Raw genomic sequence first — 14,715 nt, 5'->3', positions numbered from 1 at the left:
TTTTAAAGCTATTAACATAGATCCCATGCCAAGCAACAGTCTCTCCTCCACCTTCACCCTTATATCTAAAAATAAAATGAAACATTACAGCCACATATTTTGCTTGCCTCAGCCAATAGCTCAAAAAACCCCCTCAAGTCCTACTGTTGCTGGATCAGTCCACTGTATACTATGAGTCAGCACTTCTCCACATTTCTGGAAATTCCTCACCAGCAATATGACCTACAAGAGGAAGCCAACTTTCCATTTCAATGTATAACAGGAAGTATTCAAACAGATTTCACCTAAACTGGAGAACTGTTGTTAATGTAACTGCTGTTATATAAAAATGAGTGCAAATCTACTGAAAGACAAGTTGTTTTTTTAAAAAGTATAATATTTTATTTTAAAATACAGACATATAGATTCTAATTAGCTAAACCAGTATAGTGATTTTGAACAGGGGTACTTTGGTGGCTGGAAGACAAGAAAAACACAAACTTTTCAATTACTGTCTATTTTTCTATTACACATATTATTGCAGAGTTCTAAGACTTGGGCAAAACCTGTTTGTTAAGAATCTGTTTTGTTTTGAATATCTGGTTTGAGCAGTAATGTACAGAAATAACATTGGAAGTGTAAATATTTTGAGAAAAGACATTCTGCAGCAGATGCTAAAATATAGTTTACCTCTCTCAATGATTGGCTTAAATTTGTTTGAACAGCATAAACTATGTTAACAGATTACCGAGATTTTATGTTTCAGAAGTGACCTTTCAGAATATTAACAGACCTTAAAACAGCCTGTAGATTAACTAGAGGGTTATTTCATCAGGATCCTTGCTTTTACACTCAGAAAGCTGCTTTCATAGTTAAAATGTCAACTACAAGAAGTCGTTTTTCCATAATTCTTACAGTTTCAAGACTTAAGTTCAGTAAAAAGCCAAATAGCTTAGTTATTACAGCCATTAATAAATTTATTTAACATTCGTGCAGCATCGGAATGCAAGACATCTGGTTCTAATTTCAATTTTGGCTCAGAATTAAAGTGCCTCCCCCGCAATACTTTGATTATAAACTGTCCTTTTCCTCCTCTCTTTTTTTCTTCTTTGGAAGCTGCTGTCCTTCATTCTTGCTGGAAGCCACCTGACCACTGCCAGGAAGAGGAATGCAAAACATTCCCAGGAGCGGCCATGACGTCAGCGCCACATTCCACCTCTCCGTGGTCAGGGCTGTCGGGAAGCTCCAGCCTCCAGCAAAACCACTGGGAGAGATAGCAGCTGAGGCCTGCGCTAAATCATATTATACTAAAACCTCCTTCACGTTATGCTTTAAAAATGCACAATGTCTTCCTCCCAAAACAGAGAGAGAGAGAGGGAACAGAGCTGGCTTTATAAGCCATATTTACTGTTTATCTTCAAAACACTTTTGGATTTGGGGGAGGAGAAAAACAAGTAAAAAGCGATTAACAACAATCCTCAGCGGACCAATCACCATAGGCAACAGTGTGTAGACAGGGTGAGACGAACAACACAAGAGTTTGGGTTTCAGCTAGCACGTCCCCCTCTATTAAACCATCCTCAATAACCCAGTTGCTAAGCTCCCTCTCAGGAGAAAGACAAAAGTCCCATTCAAGGATGCTTTGGAAACGATAAGAAAGTAGTGGACGTGGGGAGGCGCATGGGACGAAGACGGCAGCGGAGCAACAGGAGGCGCTGAGAGAGTTCGTGGCTGTGACGGGCACCGAGGAGGACCGGGCCTGCTTCTTCGAGTCGGCTACCTGGGACTTGCAGATTGCGCTAGCGAGCTTTTATGACACAGAGAAAGAAGACATCATAACCATTTCACAGGCAACCTCCCGTTCAGTGTCCAGAGGCACAGCCCCTAGTGATAATAGAGTGACATCCTTTAGAGACTTCACTCATGACCAAGATGAGGATGAGGAAGAGGAGGAAGGCCAGAGGTTTCATGCTGGGGCCTCAGAGAGAAGTGGACAGCAGACTGTTGGCCCTCCCAGAAAGAAAAGTCCCAATGAGCTGGTGGATGATCTCTTTAAAGGTGCCAAAGAGCATGGAGCTGTAGCTGTGGAGCGAGTGACCAAGAGACCTGGAGAGACCAGTACACCAAGACCATTTGCAGGAGGTGGCTATGGCCTTGGGACAGCACCAGAGGAAGAGTCTGCTTATGTGACAGGAGAAAAGAGACAGCATTCCAGCCAAGATGTTCATGTAGTACTGAAACTCTGCAAGAGTGGATTCAGCCTGGATAATGGAGAACTCAGAAGCTACTGAGACCCATCCAATGCCCAGTTTCTGGAGTCTATCCACAGAGGGGAGGTGCCAGCAGAGCTGTGGAGGCTAGCTCACAGTGGACAAGCGAACTTGGATATGGAGGCCATCAGGACGAGGACTTTATGAAGTCCAAATAAGCCTTCAAAGCCTTCACTGGCGAGGGTCAGAAACTGAGCAGCACTGCCCTCTAGGTGTTGAGTACCATCTCTCCAGTCCAACTGGCAGAAAATGAAGCCAAAGCCAGCTCTTCCATCTTAATCGTCGAATCAGAGACTACCACAAACATCCAAATTCGGCTTGCAGACGGTGTGAGGCTGGTGCAGAAATTTAACCACAGCCACAGGATCAGCAACATCCAACTCTTCATTGTGGATGCCCGGCCAGCCATGGCTGCCACCAGCTTTATCCTCATGACTACTTTCCCAAACAAAGAGCTGGCTGATGAGAGCTGGACCCTGAAGGAAGCCAACCTGCTCAATGCTGCCATCATGCAGTGGTGAACCTAACTTCCCAGGCAGCTGCCTGGCCTCTCTCCTGTGTTTCCCACAGCCAGTGGCCATGCCCCATGGGGATCATCGCTCCTGCCCCCTTGTGCACACCAGTAGTCCAGTGTGACATCTCCTCCATAGCTCTGGGTTCTTAGGTCTTGGTTGAACATTTGCTTTCTCCTTAGTTGTATTTCCTGAGTTTTTGTGACGATCAATGGACTTTAGTGAAAAAAATAAAAACAACCAAAAACGAGTAGTGGATGTATTTTCACTAAAAAGAAATATTATATAGACATAGAAACTGAAGATTGTAATTATTGCAAAAATTCCAAACATACACATAATTCTTATACAATTTTTCATTTGTAACTTCCTAGACTCTACCAACAATTCAACAAGTATATTTGTTAACTATATGTGCAACTACATTATACACAACATTTTGTTTTTTTGCAAATACTCTACTGAATATTTCCCCATTCTATTTAATATATTATGATCTTTCATACTTTATGAAACACTAAAACTGTAAAATAATTTTCGGGAGGGAGAGAAGAGTTCCATTGCAAAAAAATGCTTTATGCACATAATTTTTTTATGCTAAACAATTTCCTCGGAATAAACTTGCAGGCATGGACATCTAGATTAAGTATGCAATTTCTTTTGACATTTGCTACATATTGCCATGCTAATTTCCAAAAGAACTGTACTCAGTAAGACAATTACACATTTCGGCTTACCCACTGTAACTTTGTCAGCATTTGTGTGTGGGCACATAATTACACATAGAGTTGACATAGACATTTTGCCAAGATATTTTAATTTAAGTTTCTTTGATTAATAATGAGACTGAAGATTCCTTCATGAGTTGGGTTTTGGACAACTACTGAGGTGAGAATTTTTAGGAAAAAAAAAAACCCACATTGCAAGTAATGATTATAGCTGAAATCGAAATGCAGATTTTACCTTCATCCAAACAAAAGAAATTGCTGTATTTGAGTTTCTTAATAATATATGCTGTTTTGGAGCATCAACATTTGACATGACACAAATTGTAGTTTCTGGATAGGGAGTGTGTGTATGGTGTACAGATGTGTGTTAAGTGTGTGTCATGTGTGTGTGTGCATGTGTGTGGTATGTGCATAAGTGGTATGTGATGAGAGGTGTGTGTGTCACGTATGTGTGAGTGCACCATATTATACACATGCACATATCCACGTGCCACTATGGTATTTGTGTTGTAACAAAAGAGGACAAGAAGTCAAGAGATACATGTTGTAGACCTAGTTCTGCCCCAGAAAAGTTAATTACCTTTTCTAAATTTCTTTCCTCATCTGTAAGAATCTAGTTTTATGAATACCATACAGTTATCTAAAGAGGAAGTAAGAAAATAAATGTGAAAGTAGGCTGTAAAGTTACGCGACTTGCTTTTTTGTCTGTTAGATGTTGTAATATGTTACTAGAGAAAGATATCCAAGGTATAAAACTGGGAGTTCATCATAGTTGCCAAAATGCCAGTCTATAAGTGGCACTCTCCTGGGCCCTAAAACCAAGTACCTTAAAACTTCTACCTTCTGCATAGTATAACAGCCCCCTGTAATACAAACTAGAATAGCTAGATGCCAGGAATGTCTTGATAAAATACAGATGTAGAAATATAGACTTAGGGGGATCTACCATGTCTCCTGCTTACCCACCTCGTAACTACACTCCCAGGAGGCCACAGACAGGAATTCCGGCCAGCATTGCAGATGCTGCCTCAAGGGCTTCCGGATTTCTACAAGAACAGGAACGGCTGAGGTAGCAGAGCTAAGTGTCCAGAGGCAAGAGGATCTGGCTAACATAACAAGCCGAAGGGCCAAAGTCTGTGTAAGCTAGCCAGGTATTTGGGAGTGGGCAGTTAATGAGAGGGTCTGTAGGGCCAGAATAGTGGGAAAGCCTCAGACACTCTAATCTGATCTGTAGGCAGGTGACAGAGGCCTAGAGGGATCCAGCACGACAGCCTCAATAGCCGCTCTTCTCTCGTCTGACAGCCTCTCACTGAAGGAGTGGTTGGTCCTTTAAGGAAGGACACTTCCATAATATATAATCATGTAACAAGTCTTTCTTCTACCCATTCCCAAAGGATGTGCAGCTACTTTTGAGGAGAAAAAGAAATAACTGGACTTCTCAGCACTTATTGGACCTTCTCCCAGAGGACTCAACACCTCTGTGTCCTGATGGTGGGGTGGAAGCTGCGTGGGAGTCAGACACAAATGGAGGCTGTGGTATTATTACCTGCCCAGAACCTGGGTTTACAGATGGGATCTACACTTACACACAGGGAGAATTTCCACAGTTGTGTCTTGACCTATGCAGTGAGCATTGTTAGAATTCGAGGGGCTCAAGAAAACTTCTGAACTTCTCTTCCCTGCCACAATAGCAACCGAAAGCAATACGGCATCTTTTAGAGGAACTGCAAAAATTAATGCCACTGTCAGAGACTTGAAAGGTTCAGGGTGATGACTCCTATCACATCTCTTTTTTTGTGTGCAGGCCTGTACAGAAGACACACAGGTCTTTGAGAATGACAGTGGATTATAACAAATTTTATCAAGGAGAAACTCCAGTTGATCAAACCCAGTACATCAAGTCAACGCATTCCCTTATCTGGTGTGTAGCTACTGATATGACAAAAGTGGTATGTGTTTGCATGTGCGTGTTTTCCTATCCCAATAGCAGGAAAACAGAAAGCTACTTGCTTTCACCATCTTGCCTGAGCACTATGTCAATTCTGGTTCTGTGCCATAACTCAGTCTATAGGAACCTCAATCATCTTACCAGCCCACAAGACATGATGGTATCATGCTGATAGGATTTGTTAGTGAGAAGTAACAATACCTGAGAATAGCTTGGTAAGGCAAGTATTTGCAGGAGGGCAGAGAGCACATTCTTACAGTCTGCTCCCAGGGTAGCCTTTTGAGTACTACCTTGATCTATTTATTGAGTAACCCATAATTACTCAATCCAGTATTGAATGGGTCAAGAAAAAGCCCTCCATATGGGCTAGGATGGAAGGCAAGCAACTCTGCCCTTGCTCCTGTGGCCAATGAACTGGGATACTCGAAGTCAAAACAGAATAGTGGAAAGTCCCAAGGTTTTGGGGTCACACAATACTCCATATAGTAAGTAACTATTTTCCTTTTGATACACACAGATTGGCTTAATACTGGCTCCTAGTGAAGAATGAACAGCTGACATTTCAAGTTAGTTAACCGTGAAACCATGGCCATGGGACCCACATGAACTGGGTATTGGGGCTACAGAGAAGGACATGTCCAGGATACTGTGTCCTCAGGTAAAAGTCATATATATATAGCATATTTAGGTGTGAATAGCATCCAAAATTAAGTTCCGTCAACAGGAAGCTTATATTACTGATGTACCTACTCTTGCATCCTGCCATCCTTCTCTCAGCCCCCACCAGGGCTCATGGGAAAGTCCGCATGACCAGCTGTCCGAGGAGCTGGTATCCAGATGGAGCAACACGATATGAGCAGCTGAAGTCGGCTGTTACAGCTTTGCAGCTTCCTTCACAGAGGGCCCTGACAGAGGAGCAGAGCTTCCCATGGCATGTCTTGGGTCCAGTCTGACCAGAAGAGATGGCATGAGGTATGGATCACACTGATTCATGGGCAGCAGCAACTACTGAGCTAAACCATTGGGAACACGCTTTATGGGCACATATCATGGACTATCTGACCCAACCGAAAGACAGCTTGCAGTACAAGCCTCTACTCACAAAGAATCAGAACTTACACGGACCAGCACAGACAAAGAAGGAAGAAGACTGAGGAGCTGGCAGCAGGCGGCTGGGAAGAGGCATATGGGTGGATTTCTTGAACCAGGAGTAAGATAGATACGGTGTCCATCTGAATGCTTACTGGAGAGAAGGCTCTCAAAAACCAGGTGGACATGATAAATCACCCTATGAATGCTTGTCTCACTCTCTCCACAGTAGCCCAGAGGTTGCATAGTGGGCTCATCAGCAAAGTGACCACAGTGGTAAAAATACAACATGGGCAGCCTCCCTGCACAGAGCTCAGCTATTTCCCAACACAGTGGAGTGTCAACTTGCTAGGAACAACAATCGATCTGGAGGGACCGCCTGCTACATAATAACCGGTTAATTACACTCAATCCCTTCTATCACGACAGGATACCATTTTATCCTCACTAGAATATATACCTACTCAGGTTTGGTTTTGTCTTCACTGTCTGCCAGTAACACTGCATATGTCCGTCAACCCACTAGGTAATACATTTGGATACTTTAGGGCATGTAGACCATGAAATGGGTAGTAACCACTTGTACAAATGAGAAGTCTAATAATTATGCATACTTATTCCTCTCTCAGTGTGGCAAGTATATATTTATGCATGTTAACTAATTTCCTTTCTCCATTTCCCCAGTTTTAGATAGGGTCTATTGGTGATATTAGCCTTGCAATTCATTCTATAGGTTACAGGATCCCAGAATTCTAAGACAGAACACTGCCTAAATTAGAGAAAGAAAGAACGATCACTCTGAGAACCTGCACTGGTGGAACTGACTGCAGAAACAAACGAGATTTTGGGACTGCCCTCTAGGTAGAGTGAGACCCTCATTATTTCTATAGCGGAGAGCTGTATGATGGTGTAAATAAATTGTTGGTGCTGTTGTTTGGAAATGTAAGGGGGGTTTATGTTGACACAGAACACACAAACATGCAGCTGAAATAGCAGCATTTGTGCTGAACTGTCTAGTAGCTGCCCTCCTCCCTGTGTTATTTCCAGGTGGGTGGGCAGCAGCCAAACATGTTCTGCTTAGAAAGCCTCGCCTGGATTCTGTCATCTGCAACTGAGCTCTCAACTCCTGTAGCATTACTACAAGAAACAAAGGAGGTACTATATATGCAGAAATGGTTTGAGAAAGTATAGAAACATCTACAGAAGGCATAATTTTCCATTTTATAGTTTAAGATTCAGAAAATGATGAGTCAGAAGATATATTCAATGTGCCAGGAGGGCGATACTCAAAAATAATAGAATTACATACACTGAAATTATGCGCAAGATACAGGCTAAGTATACATATGGTTGGGAAGTGATAGAAAAAAATTCACAAAAGGTAACGGTTTGGAGAGAGTGAACACTAATATCCTCAGTGGGGAAGCCCGGGTGGCACTGCTAGTGTTCTCACTAGTTGACTGCACGTCAGTGCATTTGAAATGCTGCCGTACCGAATAGGAACAGCTCCAGTCTACAGCTCCCAGTGTGAGCGATGCAGAAGACGGGTGATTTCTGCATTTCCAACTGAGGTATAGGATTCATCGCACTGGGGAGTGTCAGAAAGTGGGTACAGCGCACCGAGCATGAGCGAAAGCAGGGCGAGGCATTGCCACACCCGGGAAGTGCAAGGGATCAGGGAATTCCCTTTCCTAGTCAAAGAAAGGGGTGACAGACGGCACCTGGAAAATCGGGTCACTCCCACCCTAACCCTGCGCTTTTCCAATGGTCTTAGCAAATGGCACACCGGGAGATTATATCCCGTGCCTGGCTCGGAGGGTCCTCTGCCCACGGAGCCCTGCTCATTGCTCGCACAGCAGTCTGAGATCAAGCTGCAAGGTGGCAGCGAGGCTTGGGGAGGGGCGCACGCCATTGCTGAGGCTTGAGTAAGTAAACAAAGCGGCTGGGAAGCTCAAACTGGGTGGAGCCCAGCGCAGCTCAAGGAGGCCTGCCTGCCTCCATAGTCTCCACCTCTGGGGGCAAGACATAGCCAAACAAAAGGCAGCAGAATTCTTTGCAGACGAAATATCCCTGTCTGACAGCCTTGAAGGGAGTAGTGGTTCTCCCAGCACGCAGCTGGAGATCTGAGAACGGACAGACTGCCTCCTCAAGTGGGGCCTAACTGGGAGTAGCCTAACTGGGAGGCACCCCCCAGTAGGGGCAGACTGACACCTCACACGGCCTGGTACACCTCTGAGACAAAACTTCCAGAGGAACGATCAGGCAGCAACATTTGCTATTCACCAATATCAGCTGTTCTGCAGCCTCCACTGCTGATTCCCAGGAAAACAGGGTCTGGAGTGGACCTCCAGCAAACTCCAACAGACCTGCAGCTAAGGGTCCTGACTGTTAGAAGGAAAACTAACAAACAGAAAGGACATCCACACCAAAACCGCATCTGTATGTCACCATCATCAAAGACCAAAGGTAGATAAAACCACAAAGATGGGGAAAAAACAGAGCAGAAAAACTGGAAACTCTAAAAATCAGAGTGCCTCTCCTCCTCCAAAGGAACGCAGCTCCTCACCAGCAATGGAACAAAGCTGGACAGAGAATGACTTTGACGAGTTGAGAGAAGAAGGCTTCAGATGATCAAACTATTCCAAGCTAAAGGAGGAAGCTCCAACCCATGGCAAAGAAGTTAAAAACCTTGAAAAAAAATCAGATGAATGGCTAACTAGAATAATCAATGCAGAGAAGTCCTTAAAAGAACAGATGGAGCTGAAAACCAAGGCACGAGAACTATGTGACAAATGCACAAGCATCAGTAGCCGATTTGATCAACTGGAAGAAAGGGTATCAGTGATAGAAGATGAAATGAATGAAATGAAGCGAGAAGTTTAGAGAAAAAAGAATAAAAAGAGACGAACAAAACCTCCAACAATACGAGTCTTTGTGACAAGACCAAATCTAGGTCTGATTGGTGTACCTGAAAGTGACGAGGAGAATGGAACCAAGCTGGAAAACACTCTGCAGGATATTATCCAGGAGAACTTCCCCAGTCTAGCAAGGCAGGTCAACATTCAAATTCAGGAAATACAGAGAATGCCACGAAGATACTCCTCGAGAGGAGCAACTCCAAGACACATAATTGTCAGATTCACCAAAGTTGAAATGAAAGAAAAAATGTTAAGGGCGGCCAGAGAGAAAGGTCGGGTTACCCACAAAGGGAAGCCCATCAGACTAACAGCGGATGTCTCGGCAGAAACTCTACAAGCCAGAAGAGAGTGGGGGACAATATTCAACATTCTTAAAGAAAAGAATTTTCAACCCAGAATTTCATATCCAGCCAAACTAAGCTTCATAAGTGAAGGAGAAATAAAATCCTTTACAGACAAACAAATGCTGAGAGAGTTTGTCACCACCAGGCCTGCCCTAAAAGAGCTCCTGAAGGAAGCACTCAACATGGAAAAGAACAACCGGTACCAGCCACTGCAAAAACATGCCAAATTGTAAAGACTATCGATGCTAGGAAGAAAATGCATTAACTAACCAGCAAAATAACCAGCTAACATCATAATGACAGATCAAATTCACACATAATAATATTAACCTTAAATGTAAATGGGCTAAATGCTCCAATTAAAAGACACAGACTGGCAAACTGGACAGAGTACAGACCCATCAGTGTGCTGTATTCAGGAAACCCATCTCACGTGCAGAAACAAACGTAGGCTCAAAATAAAGGGATGGAGGAAGATCTACCAAGCAAACGGAAAACAAAAAAAGGCAGGGGTTGCAATCCTAGTCTCTGATAAAACAGACTTTAAACCAACAAAGATCAAAAGAGACAAAGAAGGCCACTACATAATGGTAAAGGGATCAATTCAACAAGAAGAGCTAACTAACCTAAATATATATGCACCCTATACAGCAGCACTCAGACTCATAAAGCAAGTCCTTAGAGACCTACAAAGAGACTTAAGACTCCCACACAATAACGGGAGACTTTAACACCCCACTGTCAACATTAGACAGATCAACGAGACAGAAAGTTAACAAGAATATCCAGGAATTGAACTCAGCTCTGCACCTAGAGGACCTAATAGACATCTACAGAACTCTCCACCTCAAATCAACAGAACATATGTTCTTTTCAGCACCACACCACGCCTATTCCAAAATTGACCACATAGTTGGAAGTAAAGCACTCCTCAGCAAATGTAAAAGAACAGAAATTATAGCAAACTGTCTCTCAGACCACAGTGCAATCAAACTAGAATTCAGGATTAAGAAACTCACTCAAAACCACTCAACCACATGGAAACTGTACAACGTGCTCCTGAATGACTCCTGGGTACATAATGAAATGAAGGCAGAAATAAAGATGTTCTCTGAAACCAACGATAACAAAGACACAACATAACAGAATCTCTGGGACACATTCAAAGCAGTGTGAAGAGGGAAATTTATAGCACTAAAAGCCCACATGAGAAAGCAGGAAAGATCTAAAATTGACACCCTAATATCACAATTAAAAGAACTAGAAAAGCAAGAGCAAACACATTCAAAAGCCAGCAGAAAGCAAGAAATAACTAAGATCAGAGCAGAACTGAAGAAGATAGAGACACAAAAATCCCTTCAAAAAATCAATGAATCCAGGAGCTGCTTTTTTGAAAAGATCAACAAAATTGACAGACCGCTAGCAAGACCTAATAAAGAAGAGAGAAGAATCAGATAGACGCAATAAAAAATGATAAAGGGGATATCACCACCAATCCCACAGAAATACAAACTACATCAGAGAATACTATAAACACCTCTACACAAATAAACTAGAAAATAGAGAAGAAATGGATAAATTCCTGGACTCATACACCCTCCCAAGACTAAACCAGGAAGAAGTTGAATCTCTGAATAGACCAATAACAGGATCTGAAATTGAGGCAATAATTAATAGCTTACCAACCAAAAAAGCCCCGGACCAGATGGATTCACAGCCGAATTCTACCAGAGTTACAAGCAGGAACTGGTACCATTCTTTCTGAAACTATTCCAATCAATAGAAAAAGAGAGAATCCTCCCTAACTCATTTCATGAGGCCAGCATCATCCTGATACCAAATCCCAGAAGAGACACAACAAAAAAAGACAATTTTAGACCAATATCCCTGATGAACATCGATGCAAAAATCCTCAATAAAATACTGGCAAACCGAATCTAGCATCACATCAGAAAACTTATCCACCATGATCAAGTGGGCTTCATCCCTGGGATGCAAGGCAGGTTCAACATACGCAAATCATAATGCAGCATATAAACAGAACCAACGACAAAAACCATATGATTATCTGAATAAAGGCAGAAAAGGCCTTTGACAAAATTCAACAACCCTTCATGCTAAAAACTCTCAATAAATTAGGTATTGATGGGACGTATCTCAAAATAATAAGAGCTATCTATGACAAACCTACAGCCAATATCATACTGAATGGGCAAAAACTGGAAGCATTCCCTTTGAAAACTGGCACAAGACAGGGATGCCCTCTCTCACCACTCCTATTCAACATGGTGTTGGAAGTTCTGGCCAGGGCAATCAGGCAGGAGAAGGAAATAAAGGGTATTCAATTAGGAAAAAAGGAAGTCAAATTGTCCCTTTTTGCAGATGACATGATTGAATATCTAGAAAACTCCACCATCTCAGCCGAAAATCTCCTTAAGCTGATATGCAACTTCAGCAAAGTCTCAGGATATAAAATCAATGGGCAAAAATCACAAGCATTCTTATACACCAATAACAAACAGAGAGCCAAATCATGAGTGAACTCCCATTCACAATTGCTTCAAAGAGAATAAAATACCTAGGAATCCAACTTACAAGGGACATGAAGGACCTCTTCAAGGAGAACTACAAACCACTGCTCAATGAAATAAAAGAGGATACAAAAAATGGAAGAACATTCCATGCTCATGGATAGGAAGAATCAGTATCGTGAAAATGGCCATACTGCCCAAGGTAATTTATAGATTCAATGCCATCCCCATCAAGCTACCAATGACTTTCTTCACAGAATTGGAAAAAACTACTTTGAAGTTCATATGGAACCAAAAAAGAGCCCGCATCACCAAGTCAATCCTAAGCCAAAAGAACAAAGCTGGAGGCATCACGCTACCTGACTTCAAACTATACTACAAGGCTACAATAACCAAAACAGCATGGTAGTGGTATCAAAACAGAGATATAGAGCAATGGAACAGAACAGAGCCCTCAGAAATAACGCAGCATATCTACAACCATCTGATCTTTGACAAACCTGACAAAAACAAGAAATGGGGAAACGATTCCCTATTTAATAAATGGTGCTGGGAAAACTGACTAGCCATATGTAGAAAGCTGAAACTGGATCCCTTCCTTACACCTTATACAAAAATTAATTCAAGATGGATTAAAGACTTACATGTTAGACCTAAAACCATAAAAACCCTAGAAGAAAACCTAGGCAATACCAGTCAGGACATAGGCATGGGCAAGGACTTCATGTTTAAAGCACCAAAAGCAATAGCAACAGAAGCCAAAACTGACAAGTGGGATCTAATTAAACTAAAGAGCTTCTGCACGGCAAAAGAAACTACCATCAGAGTGAACAGGCAACCTACAGAATGGGAGAAAATTTTTGCAATCTACCCATCTGACAAAGGGCTAATATCTGGAATCTACAATGAACTCAAACAAATTTACAAGAAAAAAACAAACAACCCCATCAACAAGTGGGCGAAGGATATGAACAGACACTTCTCAAAAGAAGACATTTATGCAGTCAAAAGACAAATGAAAAAAGGCTCATCATCACTGGCCATCAGAGAAATGGAAGTCAAAAACCACAATGAGATACCATCTTACACCAGTTAGAATGGTGATCATTAAAAAGTGAGGAAACAGCAGGTGCTGGAGAGGATGTGGAGAAATAGGAACACTTTTACACTGTTGGTGGGACTGTAAACTAGTTCAACCATTGTGGAAGTCAGTGTGGCGATTCCTCAGGGATCTAGAACTAGAAATACCATTTGACCCAGCCAGTGCATTACTGGGTATATACCCAAAGGATTATAAATCATGCTGCTATAAAGACACATGCAAATGTATGTTTATTGTGGCACTATTCACAATAGGAGAGACTTGGATCCAACCCAAATATCCAACAGTGATGGACTGGATTAAGAAAATGTGGCACATATACACCATGGAATACTATGCAGCCATAAAAAAGGATGAGTTCATGTCCTTTGTAGTGACATGGATGCAGCTGGAAACCATCATTCTCAGCAAACTATCGCAAGGACAAAAAACCGAACACCGCATGTTCTCACTCATAGGTGGGAACTGAACAATGAGAACACATGGACACAGGAAGGGTAACATCACACACTGGGGCCTATTGTGGGGTGCGGGGAGGGGGGAGGGAAAGCATTTGGAGATATACCTAATGTTAAATGACGATTACTGGGTGTAGCACACCAACACGGCACATGTATACATATATAACTAACCTGCACGTTGTGCACATGTACCCTAAAACTTAAAGTATAATTAAAAAAAAACAATTATGGCTGTGTTCCTGGAAAAATTTTCCACAGATGGCTAAATGAATCTAGTAAACAAAATAAAACAAAACAAAAATCAAGGGTAAAAAAAAAAAAATAGAAATGTTGCCGTATCATTTGATGGTCTCTATTTCTGAAAGTCATGGTGCTCAATTGTACACAAGTAGTTCAAATGTTTTAATGAAGTCAAAGTGGTTCTAGAGCCATTCAGGGATTCAAATCTGCTTGACAGGAGAGAGAGCGAGCCTGGGGTGGAACTATATTTTAGAGGCAACCCCAAAGCTCTAAGAAACTTTCGGAGCCAACACTGGTGCAAACATACATCCGTCATTTGCATGATACCACTCTATATTCTAAAAGTCTGACAGTCATAGACTTCGCATGAACTTCTGTCCTTAGTTACATGTCAGTGCAGTACAGCCAAGAATCACGCATCAAGCAATGTGTTATGTACTCTTCATATTTTCTCTGCTTAATATTACCAAAGCAATTTTCCATCAGTCAAGAGGCATTTATTGAGTTCCTCCTGGGCAGATAGCAGTAAAGGCTCACTGATCCACATAAATGGTTTTTATGGTTTTTTTTTGCTAAACAGAATTTCTGATACT

General features: G+C 42.1%; 1 protein-coding gene and 1 pseudogene across 12 annotated transcripts in view; one reads left to right on the top strand and one right to left on the bottom strand.

Moving 5' to 3' along the window:
* The window catches only part of SPIDR (scaffold protein involved in DNA repair), a 508,026-nt gene that overhangs the window by 244,211 nt on the left and 249,100 nt on the right, over positions 1 to 14,715 (bottom strand). The gene's annotated exons all lie outside the window — the stretch shown is intronic.
* On the top strand, positions 1,173 to 3,186 carry LOC105739668 (annotated as a pseudogene). Its single transcript, XR_001115629.2, has 2 exons — positions 1,173 to 1,204; positions 1,643 to 3,186. The product of XR_001115629.2 is annotated as an NSFL1 cofactor p47 pseudogene (transcript).

The sequence above is a fragment of the Nomascus leucogenys genome, chromosome 16 (genome assembly GCF_006542625.1).
Source record: "Nomascus leucogenys isolate Asia chromosome 16, Asia_NLE_v1, whole genome shotgun sequence".
NCBI lineage: Eukaryota > Metazoa > Chordata > Mammalia > Primates > Hylobatidae > Nomascus > Nomascus leucogenys.
Note: the sequence above shows the minus strand (reverse complement) of the source record. Positions and strands in the feature narration are given on the sequence as shown.